The sequence below is a fragment of the Sturnus vulgaris genome, chromosome 9 (genome assembly GCF_052056855.1).
Source record: "Sturnus vulgaris isolate bStuVul1 chromosome 9, bStuVul1.hap1, whole genome shotgun sequence".
In the NCBI taxonomy this organism is placed as follows: domain Eukaryota; kingdom Metazoa; phylum Chordata; class Aves; order Passeriformes; family Sturnidae; genus Sturnus; species Sturnus vulgaris.
In genome coordinates, this window is record NC_142251.1 from 12163760 (window position 1) to 12189586 (window position 25827).

Genomic DNA, 25827 nt, shown 5'->3' on the forward strand with positions numbered 1-25827 from the left:
ACCCAGGTGGGGCCTCTCCTACTTCTGTATTACTTATGACAACAAAAGCCTGGCTCTATCAGGAGTCTCCTCTGAGGTACTGGAAGGCTGCATCCCTCTCAGCTGGTGAGATGAATCATCACTCACATCAGATTGAAGTAAATTCAGACTCAAAGATAAGTTTAAAACATACCATTTCAGAGTGACTGTATTTCACATTCCAGGGTGAAATGTAGGAGTACTTGACCTGCCCAGTATCTCAAAATAATTTTTAAGAGAACTCAGTTCAGTCTTACCCTTCCTATTCATTTAATCTTTAGAAGTTTAATGTGTCAAATGCCATATCATCACAGATCTGTCAGAACAGCCTTGCTAATGAACAGATTCACATCTGTGCATAATGGCACACCTTCCCTTTTTCATCTACCCAAATTCCAGGTTATACAAACCAGTTCAACTGTCATATGATGTGAAGACTAGAAATTTTAAAAATTGCATGAAATCTTTCATACGTTACTTAGAAATGCTGAAAATAACAATTGGAGAAAATTATTTCAATAGGTGTTTTTCAATTTCAGCAAAGAAGGGGAAAAAAAAGAACATAAATTCATAAATCCTCCCAAATCTACTATTTGTCAGATGGTCCTAGAAGAGAAAAGAGAATGGGACAAGACAAGTACACTCTCATCCAATAGAATTCTGTTTAACATTTACCAGTATTTACTGTATTGTGTGTTTAGGAATTCACAATGCAAACTGTATTTCTTAAGGAAAGCAATGTATCCTAATAGTATTGCCTGGTGTAGTTCTGGACAAAACTGCAGAAGAAAGCACATAATTTTGTGTACATGTGGTATGTAGCTCTATACACAACTGTGTACAACAGCACTTCATTTTGTGCCACAATGAAAAAGACAATTTTAAAGTGAAAACTTCAAATATTCTCAAAACTGTGATTTATTTATGCTGCTAGAACCCTCCTGCTTGTTAGCTATTCCTGCTGCCTTAGATGAATGCCTGGAAAGGTTCGCTGCTTGTATTCCTGAAAATGCATCTAAAGAGACGCTGCAGCGCTAACTTTCATTCTGTCCACTTAAAATTAAGTAAGTGTGAGCTCTCCAACACACTCGGTCTTAAGAAAAAATATAAATAATACGTCAAGCAGCAAATGGCCAAACATCAGCAGCTGACTGAAAAGGACAAAACACAGTGTGTTTTCTATAATGGTTTTTACACCATTTTCCACATGGATAAACTTGCCTGCATATTCTCCCTCTTTGCACACAAGCTAAATACCATCTGGAGAGTGATCTCATTTGGGGTTGAACCCAAACATGAAAAAACAGGGTTTATTTATATATTCCATTTCCCCTAGGTTGTTCTAATTAAAGCTAGCACACATTTGGGGTGATTAACTGACATTTCAAGTCAATACCAATAAAATAACCTAAACCAAATTAAAATGTATACTTTGCTTAGTAATTACTGCTGAACTCAACAGATTTTAGAAATCATATGTAAGAGAGAAATCTTTACTGATTTGCTGATATGACACTTTCTAAAGAAATACACCTTACAAGATAAGATAAAAAGTTATTATTTCCTTAGTACAAATGTAAAAAAACTTACCATTGCAAAACTAGAAGAAATGTAAACTTCTGGCATTTCATACAGTAGACTCTTACTGCACCACTCAGATAATATCAATCACCATTGCTGAGATCCATCATGTAATCCAAATGCTTTACTAGTTTATGCCATCACATTAACCAGATTTTGAAAACTGTTGAGAAAAAGACAAAAATGTCAATGAAACATTTAAATTACCACACCAAAAATTAAGAATGCAACAGGACATATAAAGAGTAACAGCTTTTTAAAGAAGCAATTATCAATTTTGAAAATGTCCTACTGAGAGAAAGATCAATATGCTATAAAGTAATTAAGTATGTGACATGTTAATTTAAGTTTCAAATGTAAAACGTCTTTCTTGGTAGCTTCTAAGTGATTCACTGTAGCACACACTAAATTTGCAAGCAAATGAATTCATGGAGAAGTCGTGTTGAGTGTTCAAATTTCAGTAGGTATTTGAAGAGACACAAGAAAACAAGCAGTGAAAGCTATTACTACAACTAATGAATTATGAAATGCACTGTCAAATGTATTTTATAATTAGATACGCAGTGAAAAACTCTGCTGTTTAATTTTAATTAACTGAGCAGACCTCTAAACTTATATTGGCTCCAAATCCCTGAATAACCTTCATCTATACAATGGGACCAAACTGTTTTCTACAATTCAAACCTTAAACCTATTCTTCATCCAAGGAAAACAATGTATAGCACCTCTTTGTAGTGGAAGTGAAATATTTTGCATATTGAAAGACAAAACATCTATACATCCAAAATTCATACAACGCTTTCAGTCATCTCTAATTTGGGCATCTGTGCCAATAACCAAGTTACTACGTGAAAAAACACACCGGCAATCACATTTAATTTAAGAACATCTAGTACTATGAAGGCACCATAATTCATGAAAGAATAATGGTTATTGAAACTTTCTTCATATTCTACTTACTTCATACAAATGACCTTCCTTTCATCTTGACAATTCAAAACTTCCTGATCTAAACCACAAGCTGATAGGTTCCTCTATATTCTTCATTCTACACAGTTTTTATATTTAGATTACTGGAAATTTACTTTCAATCTAGTTAAGATTTCATACTGGTAAGAAAAGAAAATTTATTCACCATTAAGTTTCCAATTCAAAATCCAAACTGAGGTGCATAAGAGGAGATTAATTGTGTCTAATTGCAGTAAATTCAGTAATAGAAGATGTTTCTACAGTGATGCTACATGAAGTATCATAAATTCTATTATGTAGATAACTAAATCAAATCAGGTTTCATTTATTCAGTGGGATTTCTCAATCTAATAAACAGCAGAGAACTATCATCATAATAAGACAAAGAATGGAAGAACAAAAAGGCAAAGACAAGCACTTGAAAATGCATGTTACTCTTAATCCATATTATTGCCTTTCCTAAAGATCTCTTTAACTGATGCATCTAGAGCCACCAAAAGTACGACAAAGTTTGACCAATTTTTGCAAAAGAACAATATACCAAATAAAAATACCAGCTCAGTAACTTTGGTGAAAATATAAAATATACTTAAACAAAAAAACATTTAAATAAAAGGTAACAGTGAGCCAATCAGAAGGTGGCCTAATCTCATAATTTTTTATTACCTCACCAATCTTGAGTTAAGAACATATGAATAAGTTGTTTCAGGAATGGCTGGAATAGTATTGTCAATATTTTGTCAGATTTGTACACCTCATCTCTCCCGACTTTCTTTTGCCCAAAACAACCCTATTTTACTCACAGTAGGAAAGACACAACCCCTGCTGTGTCTATTTGCCTTTGAGGACAGCTGAAGCAATTTAGAGACAGAAAAAGATTGTGTAAATATTACAAAGAAGAAACCAATGCAGGTAAAGAAATTTTACTTAGTCAGAATTTTTTGTCTGGTAGCAGTTTGCAGGGATGGAGGAGGGAACAACAATTTAAAAAACCAGGAAACTTTAATCAGGATACAGTGAAATGACAGCACCTTAATCACACTTAAAACCTAGAAAACAACATTCACAAGGGCATAACAAGTGATCAATTATATAATTCTCCCAAAAGCTTCCTTGGAAAAACTGTCTTGAAAATTAACTATTCTTCCTTTACATTGCATAACCAATTACAATGACATTTTTCACTTAGAACAATCACATCTTTTGCGGCAGAGAATTTCAATTGAGTAATTTAATGTTTTGGACACCACTCATTATAGAAGCTATTTATGAGCTGGAATAAGGAGTGCAAGGGAAACTAAATAAGCTTTTAGGTCTAAAAGCCTTTCTTCAGGGAACAACATCAACATTTAAGAAAGAATACTGTAATACTGCAATGAAGACTAAAAGTTTGAAGAGTGATAATCAGCTAAGAAACACCACACTGTGGTCTGAAGACCCCACTAAAAATTAAGCAGCTACAGGTTAAATAGAATGCAATGCAGACAGAGCTCTGAAATAAGCAAGGGACTCTGAATTTGTCCCTTGTGGGGAAGGACCTGTGTAAGAAGCCAGTGAGCAAATGTTGCTGCTGAAACTGTACAGGAAATGGTCACACATTAATCAGTATGGACAACCTTCAGAGTGAGACTGAAGTTCAACTGCTTGCAGAAATTGTCTACACATCTTACCTACAATCGAGCATTTCATGACAACATAGGATGAATTTCTGGATATGCAAGTTTGTATTTAGGAACCCTTAAACTTACTCAGCTTTAGGCAGACTCTACCAATACACATCATATTCATATTATGCTAGAATTTTTATTTAACTAAACCACAAGCCTATTTAGTAAAGTTACTGAATACTGAACTGTGTGCATGAAAACTTCTAGCAAAAAAGGACACAAATTTATATACAGATGAAAACCAACAGTTAAATACAGCAGAATGAGGAAAACCCTCCCTAAATAGGCAGAATAACCCATTTTTTCCTGGGTTATGGTGGTACTGTCTAAGAGATAAGTAAGAGCCCAACTGTTTAAAGGAACTCAGAAACACGGATGCAGTAACAAGCGTGTTCCACACGGCCCTAAGCTCGGAAAGAGACAGTGAAAAGAAGCAGCGAATACCTGAACACACTGCGTGTATACCAGACATGAAACCAGCAAAGCAACAGACGCCACTGTAACTGTGGTGGAATTATAGATATGGAACTTCAGATGGATAAGTTAACATTACATACAACATTAAACCAAAAAAATAATTGTGTACTGGGGGTGGGGGAGAAGAGACTTTCAAGAGAAGTCTCCAAGAGTTGTTGGATGTCACAATTTGATGAAAATGGGTAATAACGAAAGTCTTCCAAAACAATTCAACCCTAGGAAACAGAATAGTGTAACTCATCTGAGCTAGAGTACAATTAATCATTTTCATATTGAAGAGAAATAATCTGCCCTCTTCTTGTTCTTTTGAGTCTCATCTAACAATCAGCATGCTCAGTGATAATACTGCAGTGGTAAAGACTCAGATGTTTCCTAGTGTTCAGATATGGCATTTGTGGGTATCTGATAGCAGGAGCACTCTCTAGTACCACACTTCAGTAAATCCCCAAATTACTTCAGAGACCATATCTGCTATTGGTAACGTTACCGGTTAGAAGAGCAAATGTGACACACATACATAATTGCCCAAAGTCATAAATAAAACTGGTGGATGTCTCTGGTATAGAAGAGCAGTTCTTAAATTCTCTGCAGAACAAGGGAATGTTACTTACAACAGAACATTTTTAAAAATTGAAAGCAGCAGCTATTTATGCACACAGAATCCAATCCCTTACAGAAGTATTTGCCCAAGACAAAAAAATTAGCACCTCTGAAAAGATAAGAATCGGCACAGACACCAGATTATCAAGATTTTGGATTATCTCCACGTAGAAAATACATCACTTCCTAACAAAGTAGTATTACTAAATTAGGGAGGAATTTCATTTAACAAATTATATTCAGCAGTCTATCACATCTAGAGTATGCCAGCATCTCTTCCCACACATACTGAGTTTCACAGAACTACATTAGCAAGAAATCAGTTTTCTGGAAACAGCATTTTATTCTTCTGATTCTACATTACATCAAAACAAGCAGTACTTTCAAATGACAGCAATAACCTCCACCAAAAGACATTATGAAGATCTTACTCGAAATAACATGCAACAATAAGCAGCTTAGAACTATAACAAAAGCTTAAATACAATAAAAATTAATAAATGCTACTGGAATTATTCTGAGATTTCAGCTGTCTCTGACACAGTAAGATTATATTACATATGGTAAAAATATAGTCTGTCAGAATGGTACTACTTATATTAATCTTATATATAAAAGGCTAGTAAGATAAAATAAAGTAAAAGAAAAAACAGAATATGAAAAAATTGCCAACAGGTTTTAAAAGCTAGCAAACTAGCAAGGGAAATGTTTTACTCAAAATTAAAACTTCAAAGAACCAGAATGAGTAGTTCAATATGCTATTTTTCTTCTTTAAAAGAGATGGGTTTACTAGGCTAGAAAAACCCTAGTCTTACCCAGAGGAAAAAAATTCTATAGAAAGAATCTTCTTGTAGAAAGCTATTTCTACTTCTTTCTGGAAGAAAAAAAGATATAATGGGCAGGGAAAATGCATTGGTACTTAAATAATAGGATGTATGAAAAGAAACAAAAGCTCAACCTCCTCCTAAAACTGTCTTATTGTCTTATTCTTTCTCTAAAACCACGAAAAGAGGTTGAACCAGAAAGTTGCATGACAATGACCAGCAATGTACACCCATTCCTTTGCACCGTTTGCACTCAGCAGTGCTATCAAAACTGCTGAGAGCTCTGCTGTTTCTCACTCTTCTGGGTTACCTAATACGAGGAAACTTACTGGAAGGATGAGTATAGGCATCACCCCTTTTCCAGCCAGACATTCCAGGATAAGATTGAAAAACTACTTCACATAGAACTAAATATGAATTATACAAGTGTGACTTTACAACAGAACTCTAGAAAAGCAACCACTATACCAAATTTCTTCTCTTTAAAGCCTGAAACACTTAAACTGCTTTCAGTTTCTTGTATCTTGGCCAAATTAGAGTTTGTGCTGAAATTATACATTGAAGCATCTGTCTCAGACTGATATTCCCACCCTGCTGTCTCTCTCCTGAATTCTCAGTCAAAATAATTACTCATTTCTGTGCACAAATATGGAAATTATTTTAAACCCTTCTTGCTGCTTAAGACACATCTGACTGTTTCTTCAAGAAGGTTTTCTTCCTCCATCTTTTGGAGTAAGCAATTGGGACTTGGCATAGACAAGCGTTTGCCTGAGAACAAAAATGCTGGTGGAGCTGTGATGGAGGCAGGCTGAGGGCAATGCTAAATGCGAATGCACAGCTAAGGAGAGCAGCTACACTGGCAAAAAGCACTGGATGCTGACTGGAAAAAGAAGCAGACTGGAAATCCTAAAGAACTGCTAAAAGACAGAAGGATCACAAGTGTGAAAAAGGAAAACTGGAACTGGGAATAACTGAAAGGAACAGGCAGAATCTGTGATTTTACCTAGTCCCAACTCACCTACACACATCACACAGCACTCATCCCAATTATCTGTCTCAAATATCTGGGACAACTCTGTCAACACAACTGTTGTGGAACTATACTCTGAAATAAATCTACAAATAGCCCAGAGTTGAAAATGCCATCTTTTCTTCTTTTCAGATGGCTTCGAGATGAATCAATTTTTCCTGTGGGTCAAATTAAAGGACAATGTGCTGCAGCACAACATGGGATCACAGGGCCACAACAAAAGGTGAAGATGTCAACTCTGTAAGGTGGTAATCACAGCCCCTTGGAACAAGAAACCACATTCCACACTTGAACGCACCACCTGGTGTGTTCATCTTTAGAATGTCATCTAAACAGAAAAATGCAAAAAATTATCATTTAATACAATTTGCACTTGTCCTGATTAAAGACAGTAACTTAAGTAAACATCCTGACTAATATTTAGTCAATAAAGTCACTACTTATACAATGACACAATTAAATTATCAAGAAAATGAAAACCAGACTATGTAAATAACTTCCATGTCCCAGTTTAAAAAAATATGCTTAGCCTCACTTATTGTCCATCCCTCTATATTCTTATCACCCCATCTACCAAATCCATTTTATCATCCTAGGTGAAAGCCCCACTCTAAATTATAATATGCCTTCTTCACGTGAAACTATTCAATTGCTAATTAGCTGTCCTGTAATCCAAAGAGTATCTTCTGTGCAAGATTACCAAAACACGTGACTAACATCTCTGAGATTCATTAAATCACACAGGTTCCTGAAAAGCTCATTATAAAATTAATTACACTAACTTAATTACAGTAACTATTTATCAAACTGTTATTCTAGGAGAAGACTCCAATCATATTTAATCTTTTAAACACAGAACACGGTTTTATATAAATAGGAAAACTATTATTTATTCCCTGAAGAAGTTATTATTATGATATACAGAAAATATCTAGCATAAAAAGACATTGCTTTTTCCCATAGGTAGGCTGCAATTTTATGAGTTCATCAAGTACTTAATAATCCTGCTAGCAGTTTACAGATGAAAAGGATGGAAAAAAATCAGTTCTCTTTTACTTTTTCTTAAAAGTCCCAGGATAAACCAGTTTGCTCATTTTAGTAGAATATTACACTGAAAATTACTACTCTGTCTGATTTACTTTTGAGGCAGTGACCACGAACATGCTACCTTATGAAGTACACTGTAAAGTACATATTCTATGAAATACTGTCTAGAACATATTTTTATCCTAGATGATTTTCAATCAAGGGCATGCATTTGAAATGTAACAATTAATACAGCTTTTTATATACAAAATGACAGCATCAGCTCCATAAGCCTCACAAGGTTGATGGACAACTCAGAGCAGCATCACACACACACACAACCAGGTGCTCTGCATGGGCTGTGCTTTGAAGTGCTCCTGCATTATACTAAGGCAAATACAAACCCAGAGTTTGGAAAAGGGACACGAGAGGCATGCAACAGTTCCTGCAAAACATTTTCAGTGTTGTTTCAGAATTAAAATGCTTTTGTTCTAAATTTTTCTTCAAAATTTAAAATATGCCTTCACTCCTCAAAGAAACAAAAAGTGAGAAGGCTGTTTTTCCAGCTATCTACATTCATGAGAACTGTTTTAAGTACTTATTTTTCATCTGATAATGCTTTTGCCCCATCTATGTTTTTTCCTCTATCTAGGGGATATACATTATTCTATAAGCAGATTAGCAATGGGCTGGCTTTGTAGTCCGTGGCAGCATTCTGCCACAAATCCCATTGCACCTCCAATATTCTGAAAAATTTCATGTTTCTCCCTCTGGCCATCTCCAAACCTCAAGGATGGTGAGGCAAATTCTAGCCCATACATGCACTGACTAGACTGCTTGCAAACCATGCAGAGCAGGTTACTACTGGGCTCTAATCCCCCTTAAAAAGGGGGCTACCATTTTTGTGAAAGCTGCAAGCTCTCTACAGTTCTGAGATGTTTACTCTCAGCTAAATTTAGGGGGGTTGCTAAGTCGGCCTAAGGATTCAAATATTCCTTAGTGACAACAGTAAACAAATAGAGGGACACCTAACAGTTGATCTAAATCACACTGCAAATGCTTAAAATATATTCTGGACAGACTGGGGGCAGGGAGGGCATGCAGAACTATCCCAAATCCACAAAGGAAAAAAAAAAAAAGCAGTTTTGTCACAGCTGTGCTATAGCTGTGCAGTGTCTTCTCACCCAGTGCATTTTCATGGTCCCAGAATTACAGGCATCCCTTGGCATACCAGCTGATCCTGCGTGTATAATCATAGCACCAGTCACTAACACCACACAGACAAGCTCTCACATGCATGGGGCTTGGCAAAGTAATGGACAAGCTTATAAGTCAAGTATGCTTTAAACTTGAATTTAACCCCAGTAGTAGCACGCTACCATGGAATCACACACTCATTTAGGCCGGAAAAGACCCTTCAGATCATAGTGTCCAATTGTAAATGACTTGTCTTATGTCACTTTTTGACTGGCAGTTATTTTTTAGAGTCCCAGATCTATTAAATGTTCTTGTGGCTCTACTACAACTTACTTTGATATATTATTAAAATTGTATTGCACCAAGTCATTTCATCTGGTGAAGAGCCAGAGAAACATCTGTTTTCTAAAGAAACTGTCTGAGGTGCTACAGCTGTTTACATGTTTCAGTACTGTACTCTCTGCTAAACCTCAATATTGTGGCAGTTCTCAAAATAGTGATCTGCAATAAAAAGACCCATCCCTCCTTCTGCCTTCCATGGAGGATTTTGTTCATTTTCATTGCTGCATGCTCCAGTTTGGTCTAATACACAGCATAACTGCTATAGTCATATTAAGCCATAGGTGACAAGTTCAACATTGCAGACTTTCAAAGCAGCTCTGAGCACATTCTTGCTCTGTGAGTTGGATGTCAGCATCATCTACACCAAGAATGTGCCTTTCTCCCCAGAAGAACTTAAAGGCAGACAGAAATTTTCTCCCAATGCTTGGGCATCCTGACAAAACTGCAGATATCAGCACTCGAAAATGTTTGTTCTTAGATGCTTTCCAAATTCTGCTTTGTGACTGACAGTGAGCTTGTTGAGCAGAGAGATTTCAATACACCTCCATAGCCTGACATTCTCACTGTATGTTCAGGCTGTATTTAGGTTTCCTGAGTAAGAAGACTGTTATGCATATTTCAGTCTACTTGGCTTGGGAGTTTCCACTGGCAAGTACTGAAGGTGTTTTAAGTGCATGAGGAACTGTGGTTTTTAAAAGCTCTTAAAGGGGCAGTGAGCAGCTGCTTTCTGTTTTGCTGCAGTCCTGTCTTCAGGCACAGGAAATAAAACCCACAATACGAACACTATTACATACCCCTTCCTTTTAATCCAAGCACATCTACTGCTAATAGAGGCCTTTATTTTAAAAACACCAACTTTATTGTAGGACTGCTCCTAGTTCAACTAGTACATTACCTTTTCCTAGCTGCTACTGTTCATATCCCAACTACTTTCAGATAGGACAGCTGGACACAATTTCCTTGATTGGTAGCCTAATTAACTTTTCTAGTGTAAATAAATAATTCAAATGCAACTATGACCACATCACATGTAATTTTGTTTTACTTGATTGCCATTCTGCTTTCCTCTCTTGCTGTGCTCAGAAGGTCTTTGTATGCCAGCACATTCACTGATAAACAATATGCTGCTTTTGATTTCCCAATTTCTGTGTTCTGTCTGGCCTATGCTTACAGTACCAAGTGGGAATACAAAGGAAGTTCTGTCTAGCCTACATTTACATTTAAAATTTCAGCCTTTTAGTTACTCTTATTTTCTCAGTATGAACATTTTTTTATTTTAACGCTTTGGCATTAAATTTCATTAACTGCCAACGCAATTGCCTTGTAAGAATGCAGGGAGTTGTTAGTTCATCTCCTACAGGTTTTTGCTTTTCCTGTGACCACTGACAAATAACCTTTAGGATTGCTCCACTTTCATTTTTCATCTAGATGCAGACTTACTCACAGGTTTAGAAGTTCCTACAGCCCTTGCATAGTACATTCAGAATAGCCTCATTCACACTTTCTTGATCTTTCAAAGTCATAAATTTATTCCCTTGAAAGACTAAGCCAGGAGAGTACAACTTTTCATACAGTACCACTACACATCAGCTGTTACTTCTCCAGGTATCTTATTAACGTGCTAAATATACGTATTTGATAGATTTAAAATGCATTTCAAAGCATTTCTAAGATTTTACACTGTTACTCTAAACCTACCATTAACCTGTCAGCACATTGCTGAAATACAACTACAGTTTACCCTACACATGCTTTTCTTTTGGCTTCCTTTATTCAACTTTGTGATGTAAGGAATACCCAGATATTCTGCTTTGAATTTTTGTTCTTGAAGGTTTTGTTTTGCAACACTCAGTTTATGATTTCTTGCAACTACATGAGACAATTTACTTTCAAAACTATGCTCACTGTTCAAGTATAAAATGAAAGACTGCCTATGAAGTTAAAAATTCATTCTGATTCTATTACCCTGTCCCAGTAGCTGAATACTTTATCAAGGACTTCATAAAGATCCCTCTTGATATTGAGATGTTGTGCTACATTTACAGAACAAAAAGGACTTACTTATTACTGCCTAAGCACATGAGCACATGTGTCACCTATGCACAGACACACTTGATTCCCTTTGCATGTTAATTGACAATTCACTTTCAAAACTTCTTCCTCATTAAATTTAAATGCAAATCAATTATGCTCAACATTATTAACTTCAAGCCTCTTTTCTCACACAGAGTAAAGCCACACGTCTCTGCAGTCAGTACTTTGTCTACAACAGCCGTGATAAGCAGATGGTTAGGCAAGAGCTGCTGTGTACAATACCATTATAGCTTCCAAATATTTTTAGCTCAGAGTCCTCCTAAGTCATATGTGATTTCTATCTATTTTCTAAACTTCAGTGGATTTCTCTTCCATTAATTTCCCTTGTTTTCCCTTGAGCTCCCATAATTTTTTAGCATTCAGGCTATCCCACTGATGTTTTTGTAAAAAGAGAATTCTGTATTTTTATTTTTACAAATGGGTATAAAGACCTGGCAAAAAAGACAAGGCAAGGTTAGATACCCAATGCAATTCTCACAGCAACTTCACTTCAACTCTTTCTCCATTCTGCCTTCAACTGGCTTTTTTCTGTTTTGCTTTGTCTTTTTTTTATTGCCAGAATAACTGTTTTGTGTTTTACTCAAAGCTCCCCCATTCTACTTCAGGTTTTCTGACTTTGCCTAAGATATACTTTCCCAGGGATAAAAAAAAAAAAAAAAGCCTCGTGGTATTATTAATGATGGAAAGCTACTACATGCATAAAGCATGCCTTTGAACTATAGATGTTGCAAATACATACACTCAGCTCTAGTAACAAAGGGGTGTGTTTGTAGTTTATCTACTCTAATAAAACACATGAAATTTCAAGGCTTTAAACAGCATCTTGCCTTTTCTCATTTCAGTTTTCTAAAACTGAAGTAATTTTTCACAGATTTTACTTTCCTCTTTTGTCTCAAGACAATAGGATTCATGACTATGGCAATATTTAATTGATTTTATACTTCACCAGTTATTAATTCAATAATTCAGGGCAAACTCTGACCACATTTTAGTAAAATAGCAAATAGAACATTTAACCTTTTATATAAAAATACATGTCTGGATTTGGTATCTAAAATTCTCAATAACATCTATTTCTATAAATAAAAAGGAGACACTCATTTTACCATTCCCTCCAACTATCCTGGAACATCAGGTTAAAGGACTGAAGAAACATGAAAAGGCTATTCAGTTCCAGGTTCAGCCACTAGAGAATTTATCGAAGCACAAGTAAAAAGAAAAAAAAAAAAAAAGAGATACCATCAACCTTCAGCACATTTTATCAGAGATTCAGGAAGCAGAAAGAAGCTGCCAGAAGGTGGGTCAGAGCTGTGAATTCTGTAGTTTGCATACCTATCCTGAGCAAACACGAGCAGATTGCCAGGGTTCAGACACTTCCCTAAATGGCCAACCCATCACAGCAGTAAAAAACCTGCATTTGCAGTTAAGTTCTTGCTTTGTCTCTGAGCTGCACACCAGAATTGCTCACATACTGTATCAAATGACAACACACGTAGAAACTTCTCATTTGGAGAAATTAGATAAAGCTTAGACTAAACGGTTACATTATTTACTATGGGCTTAGATAATGACTTACACAAACACAATATAAAATTTACTTCTTTCTTACTTTATCCCTCCAAAACATTCAGCTATAGAGAGATATGACTACTCCAAATGTTTATGTCTTGCAAGACCAAAACCAGTATGACCAGTAGCTTTCTGAATATGCCACAGATACAGTTTGGAACCTTTAGGGTATGAATTTGAAAATAATCAATAAAAGCAGTTACAAAGTTAGAAATCATAATGGTTTGCTTCTTCACATTTACATTTATAAAGATATCGAGCAGAAGACTCTATATATTGTTCTTTTTCATAATAAATCACTTACAGTTTGCCAATGATGTCCTAAAAAAGCCTTCCTGGCTCTTTCTAAGGAGCCAGTTTTTCTCAGTTTTTACGAAATATTCTAAGGAATTTAACAGCCCTATAGCAAAACAAGTGCTGTGCTTATTCCTTAATTAGTACCTCTGAAGAGCTGACATGAAATATTAAGTAAGGATTAACTTGACGAATATAGTTTATATACCATTTATAAAGTTGCTTAACCTTTTAAAAAAATTATAGAAAAAAAAAAACCCTAGCCCAAATTGCCAGTTATCTTGGAGAACATCTAAAAATCTCTGAAAAAAAAATGAACGAAATTATTCAGCTGTGAACAACTGCATTACTCACAGCACAATGCTGTAGCCATAAAAGAAGAAAAATAAATACATTAAGAGTATATCTTCTAGGCAGCTTTTGCTGTATCTTGAACACATAAAGCCCTCATAACTCAGTGATATATTATCTCTCCTAGGGCAATAAGCAATTAAACACATTCCTTCCTTGATAACTGTAGGGAAAAAAAACCCTACATAGGACTCTCATACCTTTAAAAATTAAGTTTCACAGTATCTGAGGACATACCTTTGCTGTAAGAATTAATGGTTATTTTATCTGGTTTACTCCTTGGTGTTCTGCATAAAGAAGCTATCTCAAATTTTGATTATTCTTATTGTCCTTTGCTGTACTAAGTCTAGCAGACAGATCAGTGTGGGATAATCATACTCAGAGCATGGCCTATGTATGTCATAGATTTTTACCACAGAATAGTTGATACTTTATGTCATGACCCCTTTCTATTAATACTCAACTCTATTTACTTTTTTTGACACCTAGTGAAAACTGAGTTGATGGCTTTACAGAAATGTCTATCAGAAGACTCTTCTGAGTACTAACAGCTGATTTCAAGTCAGAGTTGGGCTTTTTTGCATAAAGTTCTTTTATTCTTATACATTACTTCACATTCCTAACAATGAGTTTCTATTTTAATACCCATTTGCTCAGTTTAGTGAGATTCTTCTGACTCAAGACAGTGGCGAAATAAAAAGTCATCAGATTTGTATCACCACTAGACTAGAGGAAGTTTTTTTTCCTGCAATCACTGAAATAATGTTATTGAAACAGCATTATCGGTATTTATCAAAATTGAAATGATCATCTTCTAAACATCTGCCTACTTTGACTTAAAATGCCCCTCTTAAATCACATGCCAGCTAAGTTGGACACTGCTTCCTTTCTGAGTTCTGCAAGCACAGAGTTTGGATTATCCTTGCTCAAATGAGGAAAACATTAAAACGGTTTTTTATTGGCTCTAAGTGATAAGAAAGGAGCAACTCTGCAATATATGTGTATTTAAACAGCCACCATGGAAATAAAAATGTAAATCCATGTGTGAGATAACAGAGTCATAATTAAAAATACGTTGGCGAGTCCAGGGGCCTATGTTAAAGGTCACCCAGCCATTGACAATGAAGGTTACAAAGACAGCAAACAGCTTTTTTAGACACTGAACCCTCTTTCAGCAGCTGGCTTGACATCCAAAGGTTTTCACTGTCATTCCAAGTGGGTAACTCTCCTAAGGCTCTGGTCATTTTGCATCTGAACTACTGCAATGGTCCTTTCTCTGCCCCTGCTCAATTATATCCATTTAGATACTTCCCAAAAGAGCATTTCCTTCTTTATTGTTTTGTCCAAAACACCACTTTCCCTCCACCTTCCTATGACAGCAATCAAAACCACACCCATCTACATTCCCACTCCTTTATCAACAGGGTGCATTCACAGGCTGGTGGTGAGCCTTCAATCATTCTCTCTTTAATTTTGCAACAACACTTCCCAGGTGAGGTTTCATTTACCTTTAAGTGATTTAATCTACAAAACGCAGCAATACCACTCCCCTGCAGCTCTCAGACACCTCATTCCTATTTTTCCCATGCATTTGCTTTTGTATTCAATCCGATCTCACAGTGAGCTGATTTGGAAAACACAAAAGAGTCATTTTTCCTCTAGTTTAGGTTCCTAGGCAGGCTCACTGTAATGGTGAAATGGGCACAGGTGCCACTGGAGAACAGGGCCCACGACTTTGCATTTTGGTGACAGACAGTCCTTGGATCAGGTTTGCTGTAATGTGAAGCCCTTCTCTCAGGCTCTCCCTTATGCTTTGTAAGCCTAGGTAGCACAGGTACTCCTCTTATCTTGGAACTCTAAACTTCCATGCTGAGGATAAAAATATTTTCTAACTGAAGCACAGGAACTAATTCCAGCAGGTTACTGTTTCCATCAATCTGTATTGCCCAGCTATAATCTGTTTTATTCTGGAACTGTGAATGCTGGGGAAATTTTCTTCATGTCTGTTTCCACACAGCAGAGGTCATAGCATCATGTTTTACTCTATTTTCATTCTGGTTAACTGTTCGCTTTTATATAAATCTGTTAAAATTCTATTGAAAACCGAAATCCAGCTGATGCAAGTCTTCACTAACAGAGTCTGAGGGTAAAAAGACCCCTGCAAACTTTCTGTATTCTTGTTACTGATTCAAACCCCTGGGCTCTTTTTGATATCTCATCATGGAAAATATGGTCAGTGAAGGTCAAAAAGCAACAGTTGTCCACACTTTAACAAAAGCTAATTTCTAAGTATTAGAAAAGCAAACTTTCATTTCAAGACAGCTACAGCCCACACAAAGGAAGGGAATATTTAAAGGAAGAGAAGCAAACAGAACTTAAATTGGAGTTCATGCCACGTCAGCAAATCAGGCTGACAGGACAGGATGAGAAGAAACGTCCAAATGATTATTTGGTACAAGTCAGGAAACAAAGCTGTAGTGACATACGAAGCAAAACTGAAAATGGTACCAAGACTATTACACAGTAAGCTTCTCCAGAGCTCTCCTATTCCTCACAGGGAGTCTCCCGACCTTCTGGGATGGCTTCTTTGAGGGAATTTCTTTGGCCCAGTAAAAAAAGACATAAAACAATCTAAGAAGTTTTTTTAAAAGGCAGCTGATCTAACTGCAACTAATTCAATTATGAAATACACCCTAAAAGCAGGACACAAAGGTCTGATCAGCAGAGTTACCTCTCAAGTGGAAAATCAATGAGACATGAGTCACACTGGATAAAATGACAGCAACTGGCCTGCCTTTACCTCCAGAACCCAAAAGCGAGGCAAAACATTCTCTCTCTACATCCAGAATTCTGATCGAAGGAAAGAGTAACCGTTTGCATAACAGGTGAATTTCAGATATTTTCAGATCATGAGATGTAACTAAAATTCATCAATAATAAGAAGAAATTTATTGCCTGTATTGTTGGTGTGGAATTGATTTTTCTGGGGGGTTCTTTCAGGTACAGTCAGAACAACAGAAGACTGCCTATCAAGATCTTAACAGCAACAAATCTGTTCCTGTACACTTGTATAATCTAAATGGTCCTGACAGCAAACTGTACTCCAAAGAGCAATCCATTTATGAGAATAGAGGACTCTCAAGGACTTGCAAAATTCACTTTGGTTCCACAATTCAGACCTCCAAAGTACATGCCAAGAAATCTGAAAAATACAGATTTCACTTAGAGATGGGGGAGGTGTGGGAAGCTTTACATGCACTAGGACATCATACAAGGAGTGAATGTTTCTCATTGTCCTTTTCAGCACTGGCTGTCAGACAGCAGATACGTGAAGAACCTTTTTCATCTGAAGTATTTTAGGAATCCTCTTAACAAAGGATCACTGAATTGCCATGATCCAGAAAAATTCTCACCTGACCTCACTTAAGAGAAATTATGTAACTACACTTTATTCTGTTAGAAACCACTTCCTCACAGATGGATTTAAAACTATCCACACCATATGAAAAGTAATTGCACTACAGCAGCCTCTACAATAATACTGTGAATAAAGATTTTTTTAGCCTTTCTGCCTTTTTTAGAATGCACTGAATATAGCAGGATTTCCAGAAAACTGATGCAATAAACATCACGATTCCGCTGAAAATAAAACCCTAGTTAAAAAAAAAAATTAAAACCCATAAGCCATACTGGCTTCTCATTTTGCCTATTTTCCCAAGGATAAATAAATAAATAGACCTGAACCAAACAAAACCAGAAATGCTGACAAGCGAGGATTGAGAAGACCTAAGAACATCTAGTTAGTTTTCTTTCTCCTGAAGTCTCGCTTTTAAGGAAATCCCCAAAGAACAGCGCTGGCAGCATAGCAAGGCACAGAAATATTGTCAAATCTTTTCAAGTTACAATTAGACAGATTAGTTACTAACAAAAGCAATGCAATCATGTATCCCTAACCAGTAAAACCTGCTGCTAGTTACACTCTGACTTTCAGAGACATATACATAGAAAGCACAAGTAAATGAAAAGAAGGCAATGAGTGGAAAAGAAAACATATACTAATATAAAATTATTACTAAGATACAATTTTTGAAGTTGCCAATTTTTTAAATATTGAAAATAGGAAAATAACACGAAGCAAACAAACCATGGCATCTGCTGAAATGTTAACACCTTTCTACTCCAAATCTTTAGTCAGTCACCACCTAAACACTGCTGCAGTCAACTCTGCAGGAACTGCTGCTCCAGACTCCGGGTTACAGCAGCCTTTTCCAGGCAGGTCTGTCTGTCTGTCTGACAACTGCATCTCAGTTCCAGCTCTTCAGGTGCAGCTTAGGGAATAGGTGCATCTGCCTAAGACTTAAGCCTTTGTGCCCTTACTACATGAGATACTGTGATCCCTTTATAATAAGCTACAAAAAAAGCCTCTGTACTGCAGTGATGCATAGACGGAAAATCCCTGGAAGACTTCAAATGCTTGAGAAGGGGAACAAATTCCTTTTCTGACATCCATCTAATACCGGGAACAGTGTCTGCATTCTTCCTTTATTGATTTCCAGGTTTGTATGAGGAAACACGACACCAAGTTCAAAACCCAGTGTCCTGTCAGTTACCGACACTTTGTTTCTCCCTGGTTTAGTCACAATTTCCCATCAATTTACAACAAAGATAATGCTGATAGTCTGTGCAGTGAAAGTACACATGAAGTTTAATCCATATAATTGGTGAGATGAAAAAATGTACTAAAAATCTAATTACAATTAATCTGTAACAGACTGAAAGCATCATTTTATGTAAATCCTCTACATCTTTTTAAAATTTTTGGGATTGTGACATTTGTTTCACCTTAACCCTTTCCCTAATTCCAGAGCACAGACATATGTGACACAAAGCCTATCCTTCACTTGCCCTTAACCCTGAGGCAGTTTTGTTAAATTTCAAAAATAAGAAATGCTTGAACAACATCGCATGGGATGTAGGCAGTTGATTTGGATAGAAAAAATGCAGAAGAGGGCATTAAACTGAATTTAGTTCAAAAAGTTCTATCAAATTGTTCAGCACTTTTAACTGTAAAAAGTTTTAACTCATTTGTGTCAAGGTTAGGTCTTCCAGTTTAATCAAATATTTTTAAATCACCCAAAAGAGTCCCAAAGGAGAAATTTTGTCAAAAATAACATATGTAATAGACAGGCTACATTTCTGTTCAAGCTTATTTATACTGCTATTACATAGCAATGGGCATAAAAGACTGAAATCTATTTCTAATACATGGAACATAAACCGATTTTAAATAAAAATATGTAACAAACCCTTCAGGAACCTTAAGACTATCAGTGGTGATTAACCCTCAACATACATGTCTCAGATATTAATTGTAATCTCAATTTTACAGACAGGTGAAGTTGCATGGTGAGGTCTATTTCAGAGCCTGGAATGTGCCTGACTCCCTGGCTCATTAGAATTTATCTTCTGAGCTTTGCTTCTCTTGAATGAAGTCTTCTGAAAGACTTTGACTCTAGCTCAGTTTCTTTCTTTTGGATCACTAAAACCACCTAAAGGCAAGTCAAAGATATTAAATCTACAATGAAGGTTTTATGAAAGTTATCTTCAATATTACATTACAGATAGTTTTAATAAATACTTTATAAAAACTCTTTCATGAACACATTTGATAGAGGTCTTTTAACAGAATCTTACAACTCTTATATCATTAATTTTTCTCCTCCAGCATGTTGTTTTGTTGTTTTACTTTTTAAAATCAGGGCCAGTAATATTACAAAAATCTAAAAACAAAAAGAGATCTAATGCTAAAAAGTCATCTTACCTCCTATGCCAAGGATAGAAAACTACACCTCCACCTCTATAAGGAGGTTATTTAACCTTTTCTAGAGCACTTTCAGCAATAGCTATCCCATTACTTCCCTCAGATATATAACCCTGTGATTATCTATCCTGGATAATCTTTCCTGGAGCTGGAAAGATTTTCCTGAGATTAAAATCTCTTTTTGTGCTCTTTAGGACTATTATTTCTTATCCCATGTAGAGAGAACAGTTTATTACATTTTTCTCTGTTGCAAACTTTACCATATTTGAAGCCTACTATTATGTCTGCCCATCTCAGTTAAAGACCAAACAAGTATTACTCTTCCATTCCTTCCTTAAAGGTCATTATTGCAACTCTTCTCTAAATACTCTCAGCTGGTCCAAATCTGTTTGAAGCAGAGTAACAAGAACAGAGACACTGCATTATCTGAGAGGCCTGACACTGAGCACTGCAGAGCAACTTCCCTCTGACAGCAACAACAACCCTGTTCATAAATCCCAGAGACTCCTGGGTTTTCACTGAATTGTCACGACTCCACTGTGTTTATCTGGTGATACAGCTGCTTATTTACAGAACTGTTACCCAGCCAAGTGTTTCTCATATTTAAATTTATTATTTCTACCCAAAGGTATTGTTTTGTGTTTCTCCTTACTGAACTACATTCCATACAGTTCAGGTCATTCATCCAGTTTTCCAAGACTATTTCACACCAATGCTTATATTCCTTCCCAGATTTGTCCTGTCCAGGCAATTAGTAAATCTGCTTTGGTCTATCACCCAGGCCACAAAACAAAATAATTAACAGGAATAAATTCAGAAAATAAAACTGCACAAGACACACCCATGCCTTCAATCTGAAATGTTCTGAAAGCCTTTATTTAATAAGTAATTAAGCAGCATGGCAAAACTTCTCTGACAGTATCTATCTTTGGTGTTTCTAGATTCCTTAGCTGTGGAGGTAACATTCATAACTTCAACACTACTGCACAGGCATACTATGTTTCAAACACAAACATACACGGGAGGCTCTGTCACTCTCCTCCCTCTTTAATTCATTTCTGTGTGGCACAGTAACCCAGTTGCATAGCTCCTCCAATGTGCACTTTGGGCTATCTCCCTGTTTTCCTTGCGTTTTAAACAAAGTCAGCATCATCCTTTTTAGGCAAAATAAAACAGCTACATCTCATGGCAAGAGACTATTGAAATCTCAATTCTCTACTATTAACATATAAAGATGAGCGTTTACATTTCTTACTGATACTTTGTCAGCGAACGTGCACCCCCAATCAAAACAAATATTTGTGCTTAAACACTGTATGTAAGTCTGAACTACTACAAACATCTTTAAAATCTAGGACAATCAATATGTCTATCTTGCCAACCTTCATATTCCTATGTCTTGTGATGAGGTTCAAAAGACCAGAAAAACTGGAGAGCAGCTAATAGCAACCTAAAACACTGCTACAAGGAGAACCAACTTTTTTCTGAAGCAGCAAGAGATAAAGAAGTCAGCTGTATACAAAGGAAAAATATTGAAATTCAGTATCAGGTAAAACTTTAACCATGGGGTGGGTGATGGAGCTGCTGAAACAAGCAACACAACAAGGAACTCTGCCATCAGAGGGAATGGTCCCATTACACTTCCAAAGGGCAGAGGATTGGACTGACTGAGCTTTATATATTTCTGTGTTTAACTGAATTCATTATAAGCATCAAAACTTTAAAGAACAGTTATTTCAAGTCAAGCTACTAAGCTTTTGGACAGAAGATACAATCAATTGCCTCTATAAGGAAAAGCCATTAAATGCAAACTGTTAACTAATACTGAAATCTTGAACACAAACCATATAAATTATCAAACTACTACACTACAAACCCCAAGTACTTTGATTACAAAGCTACACTCCATAAGGGAACCTTTTTAGAGGTCTTTTTGTTTGAAACATAAGGGTCCAATAAGAACACACCATTTAAAGCTCAGATCTACATTTCTGAAGTGTCTTTTAAGGAAGGTTTTCAGAAAACTGAAACTACCATAATGGCTCTTCTACAACTACAGCAGTTTTTTCAACCACAAACCATATTTACAGTGTTCTTAAAACTGGAACAATATACCCTTAATTCTTAAAGTTTACCAGGAGCAAATTCTTATAAGCAGCAGCTTGACTTCCAGCAAAGAACATTTAATTTGGAAACTGAAAAAAAAAAAAAACCCTCACTACAGAAGTGAGAAAGTTTCTCAATTTCTGCAACTTCACTCCCGCCTACAGAAGTGGCAGAATTTTTCTTCTTCAAGGTTTTTAAGGACAAGGTCTACAAATATCTGTCTGGAATAATTCAAGTAGTCTTAAATCAACCTGAGAGAAAGGGAACAATAGGTCCTACAGTACTGCACTTCTAGAACTGTGAGTGCCATCTATATATATGAATGCAAGTGCCAAATACTTGATGAATAAATTCTCTCTTGCAAATTTGGTTCCTTATGACCAGAGAGACCTGTATCATCAGTTCCCACACAATGCAAAAACTTTGGGAAAACCAAAACAAAGCAAACCACAATAGATTAGCCCTAGAGATCTTAAAGAGGGGTTTGGAAATGTGAAGGTAATTTAAAAGAAGAAAAAAAGGAAACGAAGAAAAGCACAACTGGAAGCAGGGCAAACTGCAAAGACTTCGGTTCCAGCTTCCCTAGTACATTTAGGAATGCTAAGAAACACATTAATTTTCCTTATGGTAGAAGAACAGAGTACAAGTCTTTCCATTTTGTGTCAACCACACAACTATTATTGACCAGAAGTCAACCTAAGTACCTAAAATTATCTGGAAGAACCAGATACAGAGAAATGGACCAAAAAACCCTAACCAACCAAACCCCACTAGAACTTTAAGTCTCCTGGGAAATACCTGGAGTGTAAAGCCTTCATTCTGTATGAGACTAAGGACAGCATATCTCACTATGTAATCTCACTACACAAGTATGTTAGAAACACTGATAAACATCACAGCAGTCACATGCTGTTCAGCTGTGGAACAAAAGCCCTTATTAGGACACATTCCCAAATTCTGTGAAATAAAGATCTAGTTATTTTTGCACATTAAATCCATAATAACACCGAGCCAAAGAATCCTATTTGCTATTCCTCTTTTTCCAGAAATGTGAAAAATGATGAGACAAGAGATATGACTGAGCTCCAAGACTAAATACCTCAATAACTTAGCTATTTAATACAGCCTCTCACTTAGTAATTATACACTTGGAGTATGCAACACAAAGTAAAAATCATTTCGCTTAACAGTGGTACAACTGAGAACTGCAACAACTATGACAGACTAAACAACCAGAAACATAAATTATCAGCAGTATTTCAATGTAAGGTCATTCACTGCTGCTCCTTACTGACACAAACGGCTGCACTGCACAACATTCCTTCACAAAAAGCCTTTAAAATCAAGCCTGAAAAATCAAGGCATAGAATCTTTTTATGGAATAAACATGACAGTCCTGGAAAAAGCCTGAAACCAAAGTTTATTTAGGTTCTTAATGATTTGCTAGAAGTCACATGTCAAACTGACTTAACTGCTAAGCCCTTCTAAGGTAATGGGAAGTTTACTGAGTCGAGTGACAATTTTCACCTGATAGTTATTTTTTTGAACATTTTCCCACATACTCTTTAAAGAGATGCATTTTTCTCCCCTGCTCTTTAACACACACCATGTTTTTTTCTCTTACGCTTTTTTCCACTTCTGATTAAGCAAATATTACTACTATTAATCCAAAAGACAGCACAGTAAGATTGAAAGATGCTTGAAAACAAAACACAACAGTACCTTGTCAACTTCTTTTCTGAAAAGTTACACTTGCCTATGTAAAGAATCACATTTTCCTAAGTCCAAACCTACCAGTCCCTACTAGATGACCAGTCCTTGGAGAAGCTAGGACGGAAAGGTAGTATCTAACCACAGGTTGGAAATACACCCAAAAAGCATGTTCTTAAAAGGTTGCACAAGTCAGTATTTAATGTAAAATACAGGGTACATGTAGAGCTTCACTTAAAAACCTCAGTAAACAAGCACTACGTAGTGATTAGTACAGCATAATGACAATATCAATGGAAAACATGCAAATGTATGTACAACCACGGAAGTTTTTTTAATAATAACTGGAAACACATTTACAAAATAAAATTTAGACTGTCAAAGCCTCAAGAACATATTCTTTTATAAAATTTAGTCTCTGTTATGTGTTAGCCTAGAACCAGATTAGTAAAATACTCCAAGACTACAAAAACTGCCAACGTTACTGGATAATAACAAGGACAGAATACAAAACACCATAAGGAAGAAGAACCACCATATGCTCTCCCTTACAAGAGATCAGGATTAGGAGACAAAGGGAATATTGCTGAGCTGGGACACTTGGATACGACTGGAATAATTTTTCTAACACAAGAGAAAACAGAACTGTATGTTACAAGTTTGTGATATAACAGGACATATATCACACCCTCCATCGAGAACAGATTTGGGATGGTAGACAGCTCTCTTTTGGACCCCTGCATCCTTCACCATCAGCGCCCGTGTCCCTGCGGGTCAGGCGCCGCTCGGGCTGCACAGCAGAGACCCGGCTGAGAGCAGAGGCAGCAGCCCGGGCCAGGGGTGCAGGGCAGGCCGAGCCACAGAACACGGCCGGGGGCGGCGAGGGAGGGCCCGGGAGCTCCGGGTGTGAACGCGGGCCGGCAGCCACGAGCGCCGCTCGGCCGGGGCAGCGCGGGGAACTCGGGGACACCCGGTGCGGGGGTGGCACAGCGGGGGCAACCCAAGGGACTCTGCGGGCCATCCGCGGCTGGCGGGCCCCGGTGCGCGGACGGGAGCGGAGCGGCGCGGGGGAAGCGGCGGGACGGGGAGAGCCCGAGGCGGGGAAGGGGACGGGGGGGCGGCCGCGGGGCAGGCACGGGGTGATGTGAGGTGAGGCGGGGCAGGGCCAGGGCGGGGGGAGGAGGCGGCGGCGCGCAGCCAGTGGCGCTCCCCGGGGCGCGCGCCCCGCCCGCTCCCGAGCGCCCGTTCCCCGGCGGGAGGGGCGGCGGGTCCCGGTCCCGCCCCCGGCCCGGTACCATTACCCAGCGCGCCCAGCGCCGCCGCCATCCCGCACCCGGCCCGCTCCCGCGGGAGCCGCGCGACCTCGCGAGACTTCCCGCTTTCCTTCCCCGCCCGCCTCCCGCGGCCCGGCCCGCGCGCGCGCACAGTGTCCGCGCGCGGCTCAGACACAACATGGCGGCCGCGGCGCCGGGCACGTGCCTCCGGGCCGCCGCGCCGGGAGCGCGCACACGTAAAGCCCGGGGGAGGCGGGGCCGCCGCGCACGCGCAGGAGGCGCCACCGCGGGCCAGCTGATTCGAACGGGGCGCGCGAGCCGCCACCTCCTCCCCGCACGCGCTGGTCACGTGGGGGCTTCCCCCGCTCGCTCCCTCCTCCTCCTTCCCCCTCCCCGCGCGGGTTCCGAACTCGGCACCGCCCGGAGCCCCCCCCAACCCCTTTCCCCGGGGCCGGGCCGGGCCCTCACCTGGCGCCCGCTCCTCGGCGCGGTCGGGCCGCGCAGCCCCGCGCGCCGCTCGCTGCCTCCGTGCCGCCCGCACCAGGCGGCGGCTCCGCACAGCGCCTGCTCCCCTCAGCGCGGCGGCGGCTCCTTCCGCTTCCTTCCCCTCCCCCCCGCTCTGCGGCGGGACCCGCTCCCTGCAGCTCCCCCTGCCGGCGGAGCGCGGCGGCGGCGCGGGCCGGGGCGCAGCGGCCGCGCAGGTGTCTGGCGGGGCGCCCTGAGGGACGGGCACGGCTCGGCCCGCGCGGGCGGCGGCGGCGGCGGCACGGCGGGCGGCTCTGGGCTCCCCGGCCCAGCGCGGGAACGCTCCAGGGCTACTGAGCCGGGAAGGGGACGGGGAGCGCGGCGTGGGGGCTGCGCTCTGCTGGCTGCAGCT

The 25827-nt window shown here is 38.6% G+C and overlaps 1 protein-coding gene across 2 annotated transcripts in view; it reads right to left on the bottom strand.

Annotated features, from left to right (window-relative positions):
* The window catches only part of ZZZ3 (zinc finger ZZ-type containing 3), a 56344-nt gene extending 30815 nt beyond the window's left edge, over window positions 1-25529 (bottom strand). The window contains exons 1-2 of one of the 2 annotated variants that reach the window (XM_014872156.2): window positions 25419-25529; window positions 1609-1762 (exon numbers count right to left, since the gene is read on the bottom strand). The gene's annotated coding sequence lies outside the window, so the exon portion shown is untranslated. The remainder of the gene's footprint in view (window positions 1-1608; window positions 1763-25418) is intronic. The other variant, XM_014872154.2, reaches the window with a different exon arrangement.
* Between the last annotated feature and the right edge of the window lie 298 nt (window positions 25530-25827).